Genomic DNA, 13,298 nt, shown 5'->3' with positions numbered 1-13,298 from the left:
GCTGAGCTCAGTCAGCAGAGTTCAGTTGAAAAGATTGAGAGGGGTGCTTCAGTCTCAGTCTTTTCAGAAGAAGCCACTAGTCGTAGTTGAGCTAGAGCCGGAAGTCACTTCAGAAGATTGACAGAGTGAGAGTTCAGTCTGGCAGATTGAGAAACTAATCTGCATTCGGGCAGAACCAAGATTCAGAATGAGCCTGAAGCTAGCAACAAAAGCTCTCGGAACCAAAGAAAGCTAACTGGGCTATTTTGGAAGAAACAATAAAGAACTACTTTAACACCTGGCTCCATTTTGAAGTGATTATTATTCTGAACTGAAACTAAGGCTGCCTCCAGAAAACCTCCCCAAGAAACCTGCTCCCAGAGAACCATTATATTATAAAAAAGAACACCACAGGAGATAATAGCCTTCCTTCCTAAAACTCAAATGGCAATCATCTGACCACTTGTTAGTTATCCATTGAATGATGAGTATAGTTTTGATCTTTTTCTTAGAATATTGCTGAATCTTTGGGGCCTTTACAATTGGTTCATTTACATTATCTTGACTAAGCATCCAAAATGGATTTATGAGTAAATTTTTCTAATCGTAATTTTTGTTTAAGTATGCATGTGCCCCACCATTACCACTACACTATCCTAAGTATACCCCCATGATGAGTAACTTTTAAAAAAGCTTTAGTTTTTACTACAACTTTATTACTGAGTATATGCCCTCTATTTCCCCTCTCTAGAGAGCCATTCTTTGTAATAAAGAATAAAAAAGAAAAAGGAATAAAAGCAGTTCTTCAAAGCCAGCCAACACATCAATCAATTCTGACATACGTAATATTCCACACACATAGTTTCCTACTTTTGCAAAGAAAGGAGGGAGATTAATTTTCACAATTCTTCTCTGGGACCAAGCTTGGTCATTACAAATATATAAAATTCAAAAAGCTTTTGTTATTATACTTTCCCTTTGCATTATTGTCATATATATATTGTTTTTCTGATATATCAATTCACTCATTTTTCCATGTTTCTCTGAATTCTTCATATTCAGCTGTTCTTAAAGGACACATAAATTTTAACAGATAATTTACCTTCCCAATTAATCTTTTTTCAAAGCAAAAACATTTACTTAAATGGCATCATAAAGCCAAAAATAACAAAACTTTACTCTATAAACTTGGGTTATACACTATCCAAACTACACATAGTGTCAATGATTACAGTAGGGGTACTTAAAGTACACTAATAGAAAATTTATTCACAACTCAATTTTTAATTTTGCATGATTATATCTAAAAGCCTGAAGTATATCATGAGCAAAAGCCGAATTCAAATCAACAAATATTTACTGAGCACTTTCTATATTTTTAAAAATTCTGAACTTAAAATTTTTTTAAAAGAGGAAATTTGAATAAATAAATATGGACAAATAAAAGACATTTTTAAAATGGAAAAGCTACAATTTAAAAACCATCTACTACCAAATCTTTTATGAGAGTAACCAGCAGCAACATGAATGATTTAATTTTTACCCAATAAAATAACAAATGTTCAAAAGAATAAAATCATCAAAAGGACAATTCACAAATGATCCTCATTCCCTGAATTATTGAAAATTGCCTCTAACTTTATGTAATTGTTTCTCCAAACATGTTTCCTTATCTATTAATGTATAAAGTATTACCTACAGATTCTTTTCTTTTGAGAACCTTATTTAAATTTGGAATTGGGTGACTAACTATGTCTTTCTAAGGAGTCTCAAGGATACTTAATATGAATTTAATAGCTGTAATTGCTCTAAAAACTAGGCTCTGATCATAATTCATTTCAATTTAATTTAACACAATGCTAAGAGCAATTATTGAGAAACTACAGTAGGCCAGAAACTGTCTAAAGACAAAAATTAAAACCCTTATTTTCAAAGAGTTTCCTTTCAAATAGGGGGTAAGAAAGGGAGGATTTATACACAGATAAAAATGTATTAATGATTATAATTGTGAGTGTGAAATGGGATGAATTCACCTATAAATGGAAGAGGATAATAGAATGGATTAGAAAAAGCAGAATCTAATAGTTTATCATTAACAAGAAACACACTTGAAACATAAAGACTCCATAGAATTAAAATATGGTGTTGTAGCCAAATGGATTATGCTTTAGTTGAACAACAACAATAACAACAACAACAAAAAGCAGGGGTTGCAGTCATGACTTCAGATAAGACAATGGCAAAAATTCACTTGTGTTTGTATCTCCAGGTTTTATCACTATGCTTGGCACACATAATAAGCATAATAAATGTTTTTCATTCATTCATTTGTTCATTCATTATAATTTTCATGAGCTTGCAGAGTAGAGTCTTTATCTGGAACTTTATCTGTCTTATATCTCACCAATTGGAGGCTAATTGTTTTATTATTGTGGACCACAGCCATTTTTTTGTTATGGCTCAGCAAAAGGGGACCAGTCCCAGAGTTTTCTATCAGCCCTTACAGAGAGACAAGAAAGCAGCAGAACAGTTGAAAGTGGGAGAAAAAATTAGTATTGCTTGGGAACTCAGCCCTAGGTATGAGTTGTCCTGATGAGTGAGTGAGCAAGCAAAAAATCATCTACATTCATGCACCCTGGACAACATGCCATATATTCTGCCACTGGGTAGAGCTATCCTATTGTTTTATGCTGAGCCTGACTAAGGCCATTTTCCTTCAGTTTAAGTCCAAAATTGGAATAAAATGAGACAATTAACAAAAAGTGATTTAACTTAACCTTAGAGAAAGAGCATTTAATAAGGATATGTGTCAAGAATATTTTGAGTTGATTCAACAAAAATGAATTCCTCTGTTTCTGACACGGTGGTTTGTCTGTCAGGCAGGCAGACCTTTCTATCTCTTGTTCTGGGAAAAGTAATCAAATTGTGCTTTCTTTGGCAACACATATATCAAAATTAGAATGACACAGAGAAGATTAGCATGGCTCCAATGCATGGATGGCAAACAAATTTGCAATGCATTCCATATTTTTTCACTTTTTATTTCATGTTTTTGGTGGGGCTTTGGGAACTATGTCTTCTTTCACAATATGATATATATGGGAATGTTTTGTATCTATAAACTATATCAAATTTTTTATTATCTCAAGGAGGGTAGCAAGAGAGGAAGCAGGGAGAGAATATGGAACTCCAGATTTTAAAAAAGTGAATGTTAAAAATTGTTTTTATATGTAATTGGAAAAAATCTAAAATATTATTTTTTTTTAAAGTACTCACATTCTTATTACCATTACTTCTGAAAAGGTGTGGCAATGAACTCCCTTCTCTATTGGTGTAACTCTCCAAACCTAAACTCCCTTTCTTGTCCAAACACTTTCTACATGTGTTGTCTGCTTCTGCTAGAATATAAGCTCCTTGATTACAAGGACTGGTTCATTTTTATATTCATATTCCCAGTACTTTGCACAGTAATTGGGCCATATTAAATGTTTCATCAATACTTTTTCATTCATTCACTCATTGATTTCACTCCTTTCTATATTAGGAATTTCCTTTTGGCATCTCTGTAGAAGATGGAATGGAGAGGGAAAATTAGAGACATAAAGGCCAATTAATAATCTAGGCAAGAGAGGTAGAGGTTCTTTGAGTTGAGATAACTGGACAAATGTGATAGGTATTGTGGAAGTAGGGACAGCAAGATTTGAACATTGATTAGATAAGGGAATTGGGAGAAGAGTAAGAGTAAAAATGGCTTCAAAGTCATGAATCCAAATGACTAGAAGAAAGAGTGGAACTATCAGCAGAAATGAGGAAGTCTGGCAGAGGAAAGATTTTTTTGGGGGGGAATATGAGATCTATTTTGACATATAGAGCTTGAAATACTAATGGAACAATAGATAAAATTATTCAACATATAGAAAGGAATTCAATGTAGCAATTAGGGACGGATAGAAAATTTTGGAATCTTGCACTGCTAATTATTGAACCTTTTTGGGAATAGAGGAGATTATTAAGTAGAGAGGAAAAGGGGAGAAAGTCTAGGAAAGCGCCTTGAGAGAATAAAAAGCAAGCTCACCTTTAGTAGATGAGATAAGATAAAAAAGATAATATGACCTAGCAAAGGAAAATGAAGAAGGGATAAACAGAAGTAAGTTACATTGTTACATAAACAATGTAGGAAAAGAAGGTCTAGGAAGTGGTAGTTTCAAAAGTTCAGATAGATTAAAATGGTTAAGGGCTAAGTAAAGGTCATTTGATTTTTTTCAAAAAAGTACTATTATTGCCTTTTTTTAACACAATTTTAAACTTTCCATCCTTTTGTCCTCACCATACCGGACAATGAATTCTTCCTTAAAATAAATTTAAAAGTACATAAAAAAAAAAAAAAAAAGAATGAATATGACAATATGTGTAATATTCTCAACATTGTGTCAAAGAAGAGATTTTTCATGATTTGTTCTCCAAAATTATTATTAGTTTTTAAATAGTTCAAAGTGTAGGTCTTCAGATTTAGCAATTAAGAGATTAATAATTTTGAGGAGGAGAGTGGTTTCAGTCTTACGCTGGGGTTTGATGACAAATTATAAGAGACTGACTGGAATTTGAGTGTGAAATGAGGAAATGGAGACTTGTGCGTAACTCAGGAATTTGGCCATCAAAAGAAGAAAAGATATAAAACAATAGCTTTAAGGAATGAGAGTTAATTTTTTTTTTCTTTTTGATGATCATGAAGACCTGGGAATGTTTGTCAGTAAAAGGAAAGAAAGAGCTAGCTAAAATATGAGACAAATATAATTATATGTATATAATATATATTTATTTATATTTATAAATTTATAAATATATAAATATGAAATATAAGCAAAGAGAGAGGGCAGACAGAGACAGAGAAAGAAAAGATAAGCTCCAAGACACAGTAAGGGATGGGACCAAGAGCACAACTTGGAAGAAATTTAAGTAAGAAGGCTCATCTATATACCAGAGATTGAAGTGAAGGAAGAGAAAATGGAAAATATTGGAGTATTTTGGGGGTATGAAGTAATAAAGAGGAAATTTGAAGTAGATGGCTTTTATTTTTTCACTAAAACAGGAATAAATTTCCTCTGCTGAGAGGGAGAGAAAAGTTGGTTTTGGCAGTCTGAGAAGAGAAAAGAAAGTTTAGTTTAGAAAGAACATTTATTAATGGCTTAACATCCAGGGCCATCTCTAGTCCGATATTTTTCTTGCCAATGAACCCAGATGGTTCTGGAAGGGAAAGTGAGGCAGGTGACTTTGCATAGCCTTCCCTTACTCTAATCCAATTCACTTGCATGTCATGATATCATCTACCTGATGTCATGGTCCTTTTCAAAAGCAAAGGACAAAACAACAATTATGTGCCAGGTATTGTGCTAAGTACCTAGAATATAAATATAAATAACTTTCCCTCTCCTCAATGTTCTTACATTTTATTGAAGGAGGATACACACAAAGGGGTGATGGAAAGAAAGAAGGGAAGAAGAAAAGTTTACTTACATAGATATATGACAAGATGACTTGCAGAGAGGCATGGAAGGTCTGGTTTCTGGACAGGCAAAGAAATTAGAGCTTAGGGGATGGAGTCCTAGTTTATGTGAAATAAAAGTTGACTTTGAGAATGAGAAAGTCAGTCAGAATCAAAAAGGAATTGTTATGCAGTAGTGAAAGTTCAGTTGAGATCAGATAACATAAATGTTTAGTGAACCCAACTGGCATAGTTCAAATGATTTATTTAAAATAAAAACAGGCTACCTTTTGCTTTTTTTTTTTTTTTTTTTTTTTTTTACATCATGGTTTTCCTAGTATGCTGCTTTTTTTCAGAGAGCTATCCCATATAAAAATAGTAATTTTTTTCCAAGGCAAAAAACTCCAAACTTGAAACTATGAACAACGTACAACACCTGTGGACCTCCAACATCTACAAAGGGATCAAGTAAATGAAAGTATATACTATCTCTCCTTTCTAGCCATATTTGATCTTTAATTCATTTTTAAGTTTTTTGTGTGTGATAGTTCTTTCCATTTCCACTGTTTCTATCAATTCATGTATCTCCATCCAACTCTGTATTGATCACATTCATATTTTCTTTTAAAATAATAATTCATAATTTCTTTCAATATTTCTTTCAGCATTTCATTATGTTCATTATACCTGGAATGTATAAAAAGTTCAAGAGACATAGTTTCTGGGTAATCAGCCATTTTTATTAATCATGTTAGCCGATAACTAAAAAAAAGAGATCAGTGACACTCTCAAATGCTGAAGACTCTTCACAGAACCCACTCAAGCTTATATGTCCTTGGAAGGATGTATGTTCTTGAGAGTGACACTGATTCTGATTAGTTAACAAGTAATGAGAGAGAAAGAATATTATAATGAGAGGTGAATCTAGTATAATGAAGGGTGTGGAGAATAAGAGTTTGATGGCAATCTAATCAAAGAATTTATCTGCCACTCAAACCTAAGTAGAACACAATGGGCTTCCCCAAAAGGGTGGGATTTGAATAAGATTGAGGAGAAAGTTAACCCCATCTCATTATTAGCAATGTCTTTCAGATGCTGACTTGGCTTAGTAAGAAAATAAGATTTCAGAAAGGGATAAATCTTGTGTCTCCCCAATATTAGCTATTAGTTATCATTTCTCTCATACTATAATTTCTGTGGCCATTCCCCAATTGATAGGCAGCTACTTTTTTTCTCAATTCTTTGCTATTTCAAAAAGTGTTAATAAACATTTTGTTTTATATATGAGGGTTTTTGTTTTAATCAATTGCTTCCTTGGGGAATATATCCAATAATATAATCTCTGGATATGTATATTTTAATTACTTTATTTTCATAATCCTATATTGCTTTCCAAAATGATTGTCTTGATTCATAGCTCTTCCAATAAGGTCTTAGTGTGCCTATCTTTCATCCCTCCAACATTGACTATTCACTGTAATGGGCTGAGTTTCAGCATTTTTTCACCATTCATTATTTTAAAAGTTCTCTCTAGATCAACTGTTCTCAGAATGTGGTCTGGGTATATTTTGGGGTCTCTGAGTCACTTTCAGACTATTAAAACTATTTTCATAATTATACTAAGACATTTTAATTTCTAATATAGTAAATGTTGATACATATAACCCACATAAATAAAAGCTTTTTGAGGGGATTTCCAATAATTGTTCAGACTGTTAAGGAATTTTGAGGCCAAAAAGTTTGAGAACTGTTAGTCTTTATAAATACTATATGAAAGGCCTGCAGAAAGTTATATGAACTGATGCTAAGTGAAATGAGCAGAACCAGGATTTCATTGTATACAGCAATGGCAAGAATATATGATGATCAGTTCTGATGAATGTGGCTCTTCTCAACAGTGAAACAATTCAGGCCAGTTCCAATAATCTTGTAATGAAGAGAACCATCTATACCCAGAGAGGACTGTGGAAACTGGAAACTGAGTATGGATCATAACATAGCATTTTCACTTCTTTTGTTGTTGTTTGCTTGAATTTTATTTTTTCTCCTTTTTTTCCCTTTTTGATCTTATTCTTCTTGTACAACAAGATAATTGTATACATATGTATGCCTATATTGGATTTACATATATTTTTACCATGTTTAACATATATTAAATTACTTGCCCTCCAGAAGAGGGAGTGGGAGAAAGGAGAGGAGGGAATTGGAACACAAGGTTTTGCAAGGGTCAATCAAAATTGACCCTTGCACATGTTTTAAAAATAAAAAGCTTCAATTAAAAAATAAATACTATATGAAGTAAAGGAGCTAGTTTTTAATAATGCTTATGGATATTAAACAAGTATTTGCATATCGGTGTGGGAGAATGTCTTTTGTTTCCTTTTATGTTGATGAAAATACTGGTCTGAGACCATTAAAGGCTCTATCCAAAGCTTAGAATAATAGTAATTTGACTAGCCTGCCTTATGAAGTATTTCTGATTATGGTGTAGAATTATTTCTAATCATATGATATCTACTCACATTTTGTTAGTACCATTAGTTGCATTTTTCAAGGAATATTTCAAACACAATGTGCTAATGTGTGCTTTTTTGCGGTTGTGGTTTGTTTTTTAGCTTTATTATAGGTTAATATACTCTGCTTTGCACACAAATGTGCATTTCTGTTGTGTTATCTATCTACTCATATGTTGGCATTTTCTCCTTTAGCTCAATACTGTATTAAAGAGGAATTTGCAGAAAGTCTATTTCATACAAATAAGAACTAATATAATACATTTGTAAAATAGTTTTCAAAGTATTTTTTCATCTATATTACATGAAATGAATTGAATATGCATTTATAGGTAACTACTTTGTACAAGTCATTGTGATAGGGGTTGTTGTTGTTATTGCTGCTTAGTTGTGTCTTTGTGACACATTCAGGGTTTTCTTGGCAAAGATGCAGAGTGATTTGCCATTTCCTTCTCCAACTTATTTTACAGGTAAGAACTGAGATAAGCAGGGTGAAGTGACTTGCCAAAGGACACACAAGTAAAAAGTGTTTGAGGTTAGATTTGAACTCAGATTTTTCTGACTCCAAGCCCAGCATTCTATGCACTGTACCACTTATCTGTCTCTGACAGAGGTTAAAGGAGATTCAAAGATAAGTAGGATATAGTTGTCTTCAAAGCACTTAAAATCTTGGAGACACAAGATATGTACACAAATAAACTAGGATGCTAAGTGGAAATATAAGAAAAGAAGCACTGAATTTGTAGCCATATGTTCTCAATTCAAAATTCTGTTTCTTACTATCAATCTGATTTTAAAAGCAATTTAGTGGGCAGCTAGGTGGCACAGTGGATAGAATACCAGCCCTGAAGTCAGTAGGACCTGAGTTCAAATGTGACCTTAGTCACTTAACACTTCCAGTTGTGTGACCCTGGGCAAGTCACTTAACCCCAATTGCCACAACAACAAAGCTATTTAACTTTTTTGCAAGTAATTCTCTTTAATTGTAAATGATAGAATTGAATTAGGTAATCCTTAAGATTGCTTCCAGCTTTAAATCATATTAAATCAATAAATACTTTTTATAGTTTAAACATTCAGAGGAGGAAAAACAATTACTTCCAGACAGATATGTCTCAGAAGGACACAAGAAGGAGAAAATACTTAAGTTGAACTTTAAGCATATATGGAATTTCAAGGAGAGGGGAAGCGAAATAAGCATGTATGTAGCACCTACTACATATATGTGTTTTGTTGTTCAATCATCTCCGACACTTTGTGATTCCATTTTGGGGGTTTTCTTGGTAGAAATAATAGAATGTTTTGTCATTTCCTTTCCTAGCTCATTTTATAAATGAGGAAATTGAGGCAGAAGGTCAAATGATTTGCTCAGGATTACACAGCTATTGAGTATATAAAGCTAAATTTGAACTCAGGGAGATGAATTTTTTTGACTACAGGCTTGGCACTCTATTCAATGCATCAGCTAGCACTTTAAAAACACTATCTCATTTGATCCTTACAACAACCTTTAAAAACACTATCTCATTTGATCCTTACAACAACCTTAAGTGGTAGGTATTATCGCCCCATTTTCCAGATGAGGAAACTGAGGCAAACCAAGTTTAAATGACTTGTCCAAAGTAAATTTTTAAGAATTTGAACTCAAGTTTTCTTATTTCCACATCCAAAACTCTATCCAGTGTGCCATCTAGCTGCCTTAATTGAGATGAATAGATGGGCATTTAGCGAGCAGGGCATTAGCAAAGTTATAAAGGGAGGAAAGTGAAGAATATGGTTATAGAACAGCAAGGAGTTCATGTTGGCCAAAGCATGAAGTATTTGTAGAGGAATGTTTAATATGGGTAAAGATACATTAGTAATTACTATAGGAAATTAAAATACATGTTATCAGTGACTCATTTATTATACTGAATAACAATAATGAAACTGTATCTAACTTGATCCTACTGAATTTAGACCTATGTGGATGTGTTAATATGAAAAGTATAAACAGAATAAAGGCTAAAGATGCTACACAAACCAGTGCTCCATTCAATTGTGTTTGAGGACTTATCTACCTAGATAACTCAAAGAAAATAAATCCTAAAAATAAATCTCATGTACATGGCTTCTTGAGTATAGGTACAGAACGGATGTAAATATCCTGATTTCATAGATAAGGAAAATGAAACTTGAAACAATTAAGAGACTTGAAAAGATATGAATAGCCAATAGTGATATTGGGACTTGCTTTTACAAAATATTCAACACAAAAGTAAGAAAGACTATTCCATTCAGTAACTTCTGAAAAATAGAAGACTGATTGTTTTGGAGTGAATGGAGGGAAATGTTAGCATGGCAGAATTTTTAAAAAAATTTATAAAATGAGGTTCATTTAAGGATTCATCCTACACACTCTAGTAATCACTGATCCTTCAAGAATGTTCTTGATTTCTCAGGCCATGAATCTAATAGCAATTGACTATGTACATGCCGAATTTATAAATGAACAATTTTCTATTGGCCTAATTAGCCTCTGAGGTCTCCTTCCAGTTCTCTATTGTCACTCACTGTTCAAAACTCTTTTAGTGTTTCCCCTTGATTGTAGGGAAACTAGAAAACTTGAAAAGGTGACAAGCTAAGACTAAAGTGAAAGGTGTGCTGGTGTATGATTTTTTGTTTGCAAATGATTGTGTACTGAATGAAGCCTCTGAAGTTCAGATGCAACTAAGTAAGTATTGATTCTTTGCTTATTTTGACTTAACAATTAACAACAAGGAAATAGGTGCTCCATCAGTCAGCACTACACCATACATATGTGGATTATAGCAATTATAGCAATATAGCATATTGATTATAGCAAATAGAGAACTTTTGAATTCTGTGGATAAATTAATTTACTTTAGCAGTATACTTTCCAGGAATAAACCCGTTCATAATAAAAGTGATGCACACATTTCCAGAACAACTCTGTCTGGGAGGCTCTGAAGGAAAGTGTGGGAGAGGAGAAGTATTCAATCAAATATCAAACTGAAGGTCTACAGAGCTTTTGTGCTCTGTATTTTGTATGCCCGTGAAACTTGCACAGTCTCCACTGCCATGCCAGGAAACTGAATCATTTCTTTTTGATTGTCTTAAGAAGATCTGGAAGATCACGTGGCAGAATTACATAACAGACACTGAGGTCCTTTCTCTAAATAAACTGCCAAGCATTTAAACTCTAATGAAGAGAGCACAACTTTGACAAGCTAGCCATATTGTTCAAATGCTAGCCAAATGTAGGCTAGCCAAAAAGATTCTTTTATGGAGAATTCACATAGGCTAAGCACTCAGATGGTAGTCAGAAAACAATACAAGGACACTCTCAAGGTGTCTCTTAAGAACTTTTGGATTGATTCTGTGACATGGGAATCACTAGTACAAAACCATCAGCATAGTGTGCCCTCATCAGAGAAATACTGTGTTCTGTTAGCAAAATTGGATTAAAGTAACTCAGAAGAAAAAGAAAAAGAATCCACCTCAACTGTTCACATGGACTATTTGTACCCAACCTGTGTTAGAGTATTCTGAGCCCATATTGGTCTGATCAGCCACAGTCAGAAACACTACATAATTTGACTACAACATAGTATTGTCATTTTGGTTCTCCTTGAGAACAAAGGACAATAACCAACCAAGGTAAAATAAAACTCCTTAGCCTGACATTTATGGTCTTCAATAGCCTTGTTCTAACTCATGTTTAGATCTTCATTTTAATAATATTGTATAGCAGGTAACTCCTAGGTCATTCTGCAATACTAGTACTATTGAAATGGTAGGAAGAGGAGGCTTTTTGTTTGTTGTTTGAGAATTTTTTTGAATCTCATTAATTTAAAATGGAATTGTCTAGCTTAGTAGATGGAACATGGGAGGTCTGGGTTCAAATTCCACTTATTAGCTTTGTTATTGGGAAAGTCAATTAATCTTTTTGATACTCTATTTCACAGAGTTGTGATTATCAAGTGAGATAATGCATGTAAAGAGAGTACATACACATATGTAAGCTATCAAGATTGTTGCTTATGGGACAGAGCCATCCCTTAGTGTTATTCCTGTAAAAGGATGTCTTGATAATGTGAATCTGTCACCTTTTGCCTTTTTCCCTTTTGGAGGATAGACCAGAAAGGATTGAGCTATCAATGAAACTAAACCCAAGGAATTCCCCTTCTCCACCCCCCAAAGTCGTACAGAGAGTAATTTGGTACAGAGGCATGTGGAAGCTCTTCCCATTCATATAGCCTGATGGGCGCCAAAACTCATGGCCTTAGAGAGGCAATGGCATAAAATCTTAGATCAAGAGATGACAGCCATGAAAAAGGTGTTGCCCTCTCTAATAGTCCTCATAATGTTTTTTTCCTTCTGGGGAGTTTCAAAGCCTTAGGGTAAGTTGCATGAGTCTGTATAGTTTTACATATATATATATATATATATATATATATATATGTGTGTATATATACCTATATATATGTATACACACACACACGTGTGTGTGTGTGTGTGTGTGTGTGTGTGTATAGTTTAAAAATGTCAGCAACTTCTAATTCATTTCCCTTCCAAAAGGAGTTCAAATCACAGTGGGGTGCTATGAATCATTTGAACCAATATTTCCTAATGTTTTTGTTCTATGAATATCAATAACAAAAAGTGTATTGTGAATACCAAGATAATTGAATAATGTCACAAAATTGATTTAGTGATTTAATGTATCTTCATAATGCTTCATGGTATTCTTTTAGATTTCTCCATTAAGTTCTAAGAAAAACTACAATAATAAATTTTACTCCCCATGACATTTTCCAACTGATATTTACATTCTATTATTACAATTACATAGTATAAAGTTTATTTCTACCTAAAACAGTAAGGAAAAATATACTGAAATTATGATTTAGTGTGGACATTCCCAAGATTGGACCTAATCCACATAAATCCATTGGATTCAGTCAGTTCTGAATTTTCAAGGCACTTCAAGGTAACCACAAGTTACATTGCCCTCTAAACATACTATGCTGACTTCTAAATGAACTATTAGCTATTTTCTTAACTTGCTATAATATCTCAGCCCATTTTTCATGCCTTTCTTTCTTATTCTTCATGTATTTCTTTCTTATACCCACCTTTCAGATTCTTTATCTTCTTTCCAGGTTGAGATCAGGTATTACCTCCTCTCCAAAGATTTCCCTGATACTTCCTACATTTGTTAGTATTCTCTACATCTTCAAAACTTCCTCTAAAACATTATATAATCTATGCTTTATTCTCTTACTTCTGACATATTGTATTTATCAGTGTACATTATTCTA

The 13,298-nt window shown here is 33.3% G+C and overlaps 1 non-coding gene across 1 annotated transcript; it reads left to right on the top strand.

The window, feature by feature from the left end:
* Window positions 1-2,904: 2,904 nt before the first annotated feature.
* LOC111720671 lies at window positions 2,905-3,011 on the top strand. Its single transcript, XR_002770263.1, has one exon. It is a non-coding gene; the product is annotated as a U6 spliceosomal RNA (small nuclear RNA).
* The last annotated feature ends 10,287 nt before the right edge of the window (window positions 3,012-13,298 follow it).

The sequence above is a fragment of the Sarcophilus harrisii genome, chromosome 4, assembly GCF_902635505.1.
Source record: "Sarcophilus harrisii chromosome 4, mSarHar1.11, whole genome shotgun sequence".
NCBI lineage: Eukaryota > Metazoa > Chordata > Mammalia > Dasyuromorphia > Dasyuridae > Sarcophilus > Sarcophilus harrisii.
Note: the sequence above shows the minus strand (reverse complement) of the source record. Positions and strands in the feature narration are given on the sequence as shown.